Here is a 9,345-nt window from a genome sequence, read left to right as displayed (position 1 = left end):
AATTAATTCGTAACCCCATATACTTAATCCGTTTTTATGAGCCCAACAACCATTCCTTAGGTCCAACATAACTTTTGATTTCGGCCCAGTTAAAAATTTAGTGGGTATCATTAACGAATAAAAGGGGGAGTAGTCTACCAGTAGTGTTTTATTAGGGTTCCTCCAAGAAAAAAAATAGATCGAGTATAGCAGTAGCAAAAAACGCAGGAAGATGGTATCATCTTCGCACAATCTATCAACAATAATCATCATCTTTAACAGGTCAATCGAGCAGCAGCCATCGATGAATTTCAGATCATCAATTCCTCAACATCAGTCTTCTTCTTCATCGTAAATCATCATCCTTTATCATTCGATCAAGTCATTGATAAATCAATTATTTCAGGTACGTAATCGATTCAATGATAATTCTACTAATTTCTTAAAACCCCTCGTTATTTTCTGTATACTTATATATTCGAACAAAAGTATTAATTTATGATGTTCTTGATGAGTTTGATGATGTTTGATCTTGGATTTGATTGAATATAAACAAGAAACGGCGGTAGAGCAGCAAAACAAAATATACGATGTAACAGCAGCAGGTTCAAGTGATGGTTCTCGATTGATAACAAGCCATTAGCAGTGGTTTCGAATAAATTGGGTTTTCGTGGTGTTTGTTGAGTTACAAGGTGAAGTAGTTATATGTAACACCCTGTTTTTTTTTTTTTTTCACAGCGGAAGTCCTGTTTATAAAATATGACACGTAATATACACGACACCTGTATTACATTACATTAATATTATATCAAATATTAGAAGTCCGTTACATATATAAAAACCATGTGTTGCGTTAAGCAAAGACACTAATAACAAAAGACACGACATCAGAGTTTCGACTTGTCAAACATATCATCCCGCATCCCATCTTCACCCTGGTATCTAACATGCAATCGTACTGAACCTGCAAGGGTGGAAATGTGGGGGAATTAGCACAACTGCTAAGTGAATGGATCTATCTAACAGATAAAGGTTAAGCATCAATCAGCAACCACATAAAAGTATGCTAACGTCCTAACAGCATACAAACAAAGACAATGACAATACGAGGATCGGCGGCTTGTACGAGCACACGACTCCTAGTTGATTGGGCTAGAGTCTACCGATAGTCCTCGCTACTCGATTCACAGTATAGTCGTCCGGATGCAGGGGATGCGTCATTCAAACTATACTCCACAATGAGTAGCCTTTGGACGCAACCTCCCCAGGCTCGGTTGACCTCATACGAACTCTAACCTCCACAGGCCCGGTTAAGAGTCCCCAGCCTCCCCAGGCCCGGCTGGTGTCAAACACAGTGCACACATAAGATTATACAGTATCAACAACATGTAATAATTCACTAACATGTTAACCATTATCTAAACATGGCAATTATATATCTAATCATGGCAATCGGATATAATCACAGTCTAATAAAATAGAGTAAACGACAGTAGCGTGACTTGCTACTCAAACTCTATCCGTAGATAGACTCACTCACCGATCGCCAGCTTAACTCGGTAGTCTAATGTCACCGAGTCTTCTCCTTGTCAGTATCACCTGAGAACAAATACTGAACAAGTTAGTAAATCACGTCACATTTACTAACAATATTACACTATATATATATATATATATATATATATATATATATATATATATATATATATATATATATATATATATATATATATATATATGCATAGATAAAACACTACCACTTTATACGATATACATATATAAATATATATAAACATGTATATACAGATCTAGCCACATTTTAACATTATAACATTATACGCAATATATATATATATATATATATATATATATATATATATATATATATATATATATATATATATATATACATACACTTATATATACCCTAAACATGTCAAACGAGCAGGTCATGAGCCATACGGGCGATAAAACAACACACACGAACGACAAAACAAAGGTACGGGCAAACAAGTTTCGGGCCACGTCAAGCCGTTGGCACCACGCGGGTGAATAACAGCAAAAGAGGGCTGCAACAGCAGCAAATGAGGGCTGCAAACAGCAGCTCCAGCTGAAAAATCGCATCTGAAACAGTCCCGGGCAGCAGCAGAAAACAGTAGCAGCAGCTACGCTGTTGTCCCCCTCGGTTTCACCCACAAAATCTAGTTTCGAGCAGTTTAGGACCAATTTAAATGTTAACAATTAAGCACAACATATATATGCAATAAGTATATAACAATCCACAAGCTTAAACCAACACTCTAGATCAAGATTCAAGCAAAGAAATGCATACCCATATAGTCACAACCCAAATCTAAAACTAACAAATGGGTTATGAGTTCAAATGGGCAATCTAACCACTTAAATATTCACAAACAATACAAACGGGTCGGGTTAAACACCTATATGCACATCAAATGTATATTCGCTTATAAACATTTTTATATAATTTTAACATCTAAATCAAGTACTAAATGGCATAACATACTACTTAAATTTACACGAACGGGTCGAGGTCCAAACAATTAAATTAAACCGTCCCGTATACCGAAAAACGACAACCACCGCTACCGGCCGCCAACCACCACCGATGGCCGCCAGCTGTAGCCGGCAGCGGCGGTCAACCGCCGGAAAAGAAGCAGCAACAGTAGCGAATCACTGCTGTCCACCCATGGTGCATCTCCAATTTTTGCTATTTCTTGCACTTTCAAGCGATAATCTAGTCCACGATAAATACCAACAATTACACTATCATAATCTAGCATAAATCAAGCACTTTCATCACTAATTTCAAAGATTCAAGCATCAATTCAACCATATAATTAACATTTATAAAAAAACTAACAAGAACCTCAAAATAAACAAGGATATAAACACAAATTGAAGACAAACCTTTACTAGATGTTAAAAGAAGCAAGAAACCATGAATGAAGCTTCCAATTTTTCATCACCATCTTCATAATTAAAAAGCTAGGGTTTTATGGTGGTGGTGGGTTTGGGTCGTGACAGAAAACGAGAGGGAGAGAGAGGAGGACCACCACAAATTTGAGCTTGTAATTTAATCTTCATCTTTCAATCTTCAATTAATCAAAACTAGAGTTCATGGATGTGTTTGTGTGTGTGTCGATTGAAACAAGGGAAGGGGAAACCAAAAAAACAAGTACAGTACCAAAATAAAACAAGGGGCGGTTTTTTTTTGCTCTTAAATGGGGATTAAATCTCATTCCTGATAAAACACGGGTATTTATCTGTTTTCAGAAACGCAACGTACCTCTTTCGAGAGCCCAAACGGAGTCCAAATTTAATAAATAAATAAGTTCTGTGACCCTGGTCACAAAACGAACCCATTGGACTAATAATTAATTAAAACACTTAATAATTAATTAATTCACAAAAAATACACTTTAGAAACGCAGAACGGACAAGAAGGGCAAAAAGGTAAGTTACAACTAGGCCCGTTATCAGTATGTTACAAATCTACCCCCTTTAAGGAGATTCCGTCCTCAGAATATGGTCAATCAAGGTTAACAAAGGTCATGGGTACTACAAACCATCACAACGGGTACAACTAGACCTAAGTCATAACATGTCTTACGGTCATACGCCTTACAAAGCTCTGTCCATACTAGTAGGTCAAAAGCTAACTCACTAGTCCAAAGTGAAACACACCGTCTGCTAAGACTATCGCCAAACGGTCAAGACTCGCTATACGTTGATCTGCAAGTGTATTTACACTACACAACATCCGAATCTTTCCCTACACTCTGATCTAGATTATAGTCTACACCACTTACAAAAGTAATTTAATGCTGAAAACCTGCCGCTATCTAATAACTGAACAGGTCTAATTCCGTCCGAATTCCAAACTTGATATGTTATCAATCTTACAAATTACCACGAAAATTCCATCTTACATCTAGGTTTTACACACTAACCTCTCGAGTCACCACTAATGACCCCCTATATGATATATGTCAATCATGATTTGGGGTTATCCCCGAGTCACGTTCATCGAATTTTCTCGAATCAACTCAGTCTAAAACACTGCTTAATGGCTATCATTTACCTTAGAACACGCAAACTTAGATAATTTCATCACTACAATATCGCTAAGTCAACTCGGATTACACTAAATTACCCAAATTCCGTAATTTAATACCTCTTTCAATCTTGATATTTAAGAATTTCATCGAAATTCGCTCAATCGTGTCGATATTCACTCACTAATTTAATGACGGAATTGCATTTCTGGTCCTCTCATCCATCGTAGAACCGCTTACCGACACAGTTCCAAGTCAAAATCTAATCACTAAATCATGAATCCCAATTATAGAATAACCATCATCCTATACCGGAAGTGATTGTCTAATGGTTAATTTCCTCAAATAACCTTAATTCCTCTGTCCGACATCGTTAAAGTTATTCTTCAAAGGTCATGAATAGGTTAAGATTCTATCAGATCCTCGATCCAAACTTATTAAACTAATAATTACAAAAAGTCTAGGTACATTACATCCGTCAGCACAAGTCAGAAAAGTCAACTTTTGGTCAAAATCCTTCGAAATTCAAAACATACTTTCAATCGCTACATCTCCACCGACTCCCGAAACTACTGTATGATGTACCATGATGTATTCCGTTGGCCAGGCATAATACATCATCCCAAATCATATCTCCAATTCGGGTATTTCGGAGCAAGATCCTAATCGAGTCCGTCAATCGATCGCAATCTATTAACTCTTATCACTGGCAGTTACAATCCACTAATAACAAATATATTCTAAACTCTGGCTTTCTAAATTTGTTATCCGATTACAACCCTCCTGGCACATTTTCATTGTTCAAATGTACCCCAACTCATCCTTCTTTCGCAACACACTAGTAAATTCCAACACTTCTCTCTAAGTACTCTACAGTTACAGTACCTCCTGAACATGGTATTATCAATTTACATCGATTCTTCCTTAAGTGATACTAATCGCAACTTCACTCACAATCGGACACTCACCCTAGTCTTAGGGTTAACTCACACCCAAAACTCAATCCTCGGTCATGTAAAAATCCATCTCTACTCACCCAAGAGACCAATACAAGGAAACAGTTTGCACTTACGTTTTAAGGACCACACGCAAGGTCACGTCTGGCCAATGAAGGAAAATAGTTTCTTAGAGAAACCCTATGGGTCCTACACAACAAGTCCAGTCATACAAGGATACTACTGGTCCAGTCACATCTACTGGTTCTGTCACTGTCTATTAAGCATACAGACTATGTCTCAAAAGGCCACTAACTAAGGCTCAAGTCTATGGTCAAGACATAAGGGGACTACAACCCTAAAACAGTCCCTACGGGTCACTGCGTGTGTCTCGACGGTCATTAGTCAATGGTATGGAAAAAGACTTCCTACATGTCTTGATTCCCACCAACTCTTCTGGCATAGCAACATAAACTAAGTCTGGACTAATAGGCCAATCGCATTCAGGATAACTATCCAATAAATAAAGAATGGCACTATTACAACAATACAAACACGTCACGTCAACAGGTTGCACGCATTACAAATAACATGTCTCAACTAGCATGGCAACCTATTACAATACTTAAGCCACTATGCATTACTAAACAGGAAACTAGTCTAAGGCCATCTAAACAGTTTCCACTATATCACACAACAATTGTCTAGCATACATTTCCACATTGATGACTTACTATATGCAACTACATATTACCAACTGTAATAATAAAAATTACAAAAATGTAATAAACACGTACCGTCAGTCGAGTCTGTCATATGTATCACTAGCCTCTGACACATCTGGTGTGCTCTAACTGTATCCACTGTGGGTTTCCTTCTCTCTGGTCCGACCACAAGATCAGAAGATTACCCGACTGAAGAAATCTGTGCCCCAGACCCCGCCCCAGAACTCCACCTCTGATCTGATGAACACCGAAATGCTCCGCGTCCCATACACTGATCCATCCATCCAAAACTACCTCTGAAGGGTAATAACTGAAATTTCTAATTTATCTTACCACAACTCACCTATTTCGCCGTCAAAAGAATCATATCGTGAAGTAGGGTGACCCGTACCCATCACACCCTACTCCTCACATAGAACTCGTACCTTCCTGTCTTGGTCCTTCTACTGGATTAAATCCATAAGAGTTCCTTAATTACTGAATGATTTCAACCCGCAATACCGAATGGGTCAACTTCCCACCAACTGTCCAACTGAACCCCCTTTTCCCGTATTATTATTACTATTTTATCATTTATTTGTTATTTATTTATTTTTACCCTCTGCAGTTTTACCTAAAGCAAAACTGAACACCCGCCCAACACTATCTAACCGTCTGACCCAAAGGTACATACTTATGTCCACCTACACTTACTATTCTAACTCATATTTAACTCATATTACCTGACCGGAATCCCTTGGTAACTGACCTTACAACCCAGACATCATTCCTTACAACCCTGACATCTGTTTCTGAGATTCTTTACCTAATACACATATGTACTATGAAGCTCTGAGTGTTCCAGGGGCGTTCGGGGTCACAGCATCACCGTCACTATCAACCATACATGTACTACACAACATCTCACACCAAAGCTTAGTATAACATTGGTTAGCAACTAACAACTAACGCCGTTATACTAATCTCATTCACTTAACCCATCCCCCAAGATATGTTTGACTCAACACACGATTTGGGAACACGTCACTTCCGTGAACACGCTGCCAAATCCACGCTTTGATACCACAATTGTAACACCCTGTTTTTTTTTTTTTAAGTCACAGCGGAAGTCCTGTTTATAAAATATGACACGTAATATACACGACACCTGTATTACATTACATTAATATTATATCAAATATTAGAAGTCCGTTACATATATAAAAACCATGTGTTACGTTAAGCAAAGACACTAATAACAAAAGACACGACATCAGAGTTTCGACTTGTCAAACATATCATCCCGCATCCCATCTTCACCCTGGTATCTAACATGCAATCGTACTGAACCTGCAAGGGTGGAGATGTGGGGGAATTAGCACAACTACTAAGTGAATGGATCTATCTAACAGATAAAGATTAAGCATCAATCAGCAACCACATAAAAGTATGCTAACGTCCTAACAGCATACAAACAAAGACAACGACAATACGAGGATCGGCAGCTTGTACGAGCACACGACTCCTAGTTGATCGGGCTAGAGTCTACCGATAGTCCTCGCTACTCGATTCACAGTATAGTCGTCCGGATGCAGGGGATGCGTCATTCAAACTATACTCCATAATGAGTAGCCTTTGGACCCAACCTCCCCAGGCTCGGCTGACCTCATACGAACTCTAACCTCTACAGGCCCGGTTAAGAGTCCCCAGCCTCCCCAGGCCCGGCTGGTGTCAAACACAGTGCACACATAAGATCATACAGTATCAACAACATGTAATAATTCACTAACATGTTAACCATTATCTAAACATGGCAATTATATATCTAATCATGGCAATCGGATATAATCACAGTCTAATAAAATAGAGTAAACGATAGTAGCGTGACTTGCTACTCAAACTCTATCCGGAGATAGACTCACTCACCGATCGCCAGCTTAACTCGGTAGTCTAATGTCACCGAGTCTTCTCCTTGTCAGTATCACCTGAGAACAAATACTGAACATGTTAGTAAATCACGTCACATTTACTAACAATATTACACTATATATATATATATATATATATATATATATATATATATATATATATATATATATATATATATATATATATGCATACTTAAAACACTACCACTTTATACGATATGCATATATAAATATATATAAACATGTATATACAGATCACGCCACATTTTAACATTATAACATTATACGCAATATTTATATATATAAATATATATATATATATATATATAAATATATATATATATATATATATATATATATATATATATATATATACCCTAAACATGTCAAAACGAGCAGGTCATGAGCCATACGGGCGATAAAACAACACACACGAACGACAAAACAAAGGTACGGGCAAACAAGTTTCGGGCCACGTCAAGCCGTTGGCACCACGCGGGCTAATAACAGCAAAAGAGGGCTGCAACGGCAGCAAATGAGGGCTGCAAACAGCACCTCCAGCTGAAAAATCGCAGCTGAAATAGTCCCGGGCAGCAGCAGAAAACAGTAGCAGCAGCTACGCTGTTGTCCCCCTCGGTTTCACCCACAAAATCGAGTTTCGAGCAGTTTAGGACCAATTTAAATGTTAACAATTAAGCACAACATATATATGCAATAAGTATATAACAATCCACAAGCTTAAACCAACACTCTAGATCAAGATTCAAGCAAAGAAATGCATACCCATATAGTTACAACCCAAATCTAAAACTAACAAATGGGTTATGAGTTCAAATGGGCAATCTAACCACTTAAATATTCACAAACAATACAAACGGGTAGGGTTAAACTCCTATATGCACATCAAATGTATATCCGCTTATAAACATTTTTATATAATTTCAACATCTAAATCAAATACTAAATGGCATAACATACTACTTAAATTTACACGAACGGGTCGAGGTCTAAACAATTAAATTAAACCGTCCCGTATACCGAAAAATGACAACCACCGCTACCGGCCACCAACCACCACCGATGGCTGCCAGATGCAGCCGGCAGCGGCGGTCAACCGCCTGAAAAGAAGCAGCAATAGCAGCGAATCACTGCTGTCCACCCATGGTGCATCTCCAATTTTTGCTATTTCTTGCACTTTCAAGCGATAATCTAGTCCACGATAAATACCAACAATTACACTATCATAATCTAGCATAAATCAAGCACTTTCATCACTAATTTCAAAGATTCAAGCATCAATTCAACCATATAATTAACATTTATAAAAAAACTAACAAGAACCTCAAAATAAACAAGGATATAAACACAAATTGAAGACAAACCTTTACTAGATGTTAAAAGAAGCAAGAAACCATGAATGAAGCTTCCAATTTTTCATCACCATCTTCATAATTAAAAAGCTAGGGTTTTATGGTGGTGGTGGGTTTGGGTCGTGACAGAAAATGAGAGGGAGAGAGAGGAGGACCACCACAAATTTGAGCTTGTAATTTAATCTTCATCTTTCAATCTTCAATTAATCAAAACTAGAGTTTATGGATGTGTTTGTATGTGTGTCGATTGAAACAACGGAAGGGGAAACCAAAAAAACAAGTACAGTACCAAAATAAAACAAGGGACGGTTTTTTTTGGCTCTTAAATGGGGATTAAATCTCATTCCTGA

The 9,345-nt window shown here is 37.7% G+C and overlaps 2 long non-coding RNA genes across 2 annotated transcripts; both read right to left on the bottom strand.

The window, feature by feature from the left end:
• Positions 1–857: 857 nt before the first annotated feature.
• Positions 858–3,088, bottom strand: LOC139876743 (uncharacterized). Its single transcript, XR_011768264.1, has 3 exons — positions 2,911–3,088; positions 1,520–1,578; positions 858–943 (listed from the first exon to the last, which is right to left on the bottom strand). It is a non-coding gene; the product is annotated as an uncharacterized lncRNA (long non-coding RNA).
• Positions 3,089–6,910: 3,822 nt separating this feature from the next.
• Positions 6,911–9,118, bottom strand: LOC139876899 (uncharacterized). Its single transcript, XR_011768352.1, has 3 exons — positions 9,008–9,118; positions 7,624–7,682; positions 6,911–7,047 (listed from the first exon to the last, which is right to left on the bottom strand). It is a non-coding gene; the product is annotated as an uncharacterized lncRNA (long non-coding RNA).
• Positions 9,119–9,345: the final 227 nt, after the last annotated feature.

This window comes from Rutidosis leptorrhynchoides, chromosome 11, assembly GCF_046630445.1.
Source record: "Rutidosis leptorrhynchoides isolate AG116_Rl617_1_P2 chromosome 11, CSIRO_AGI_Rlap_v1, whole genome shotgun sequence".
Lineage (NCBI taxonomy): Eukaryota > Viridiplantae > Streptophyta > Magnoliopsida > Asterales > Asteraceae > Rutidosis > Rutidosis leptorrhynchoides.
This window is presented reverse-complemented; position numbering and strand designations above follow the sequence as displayed.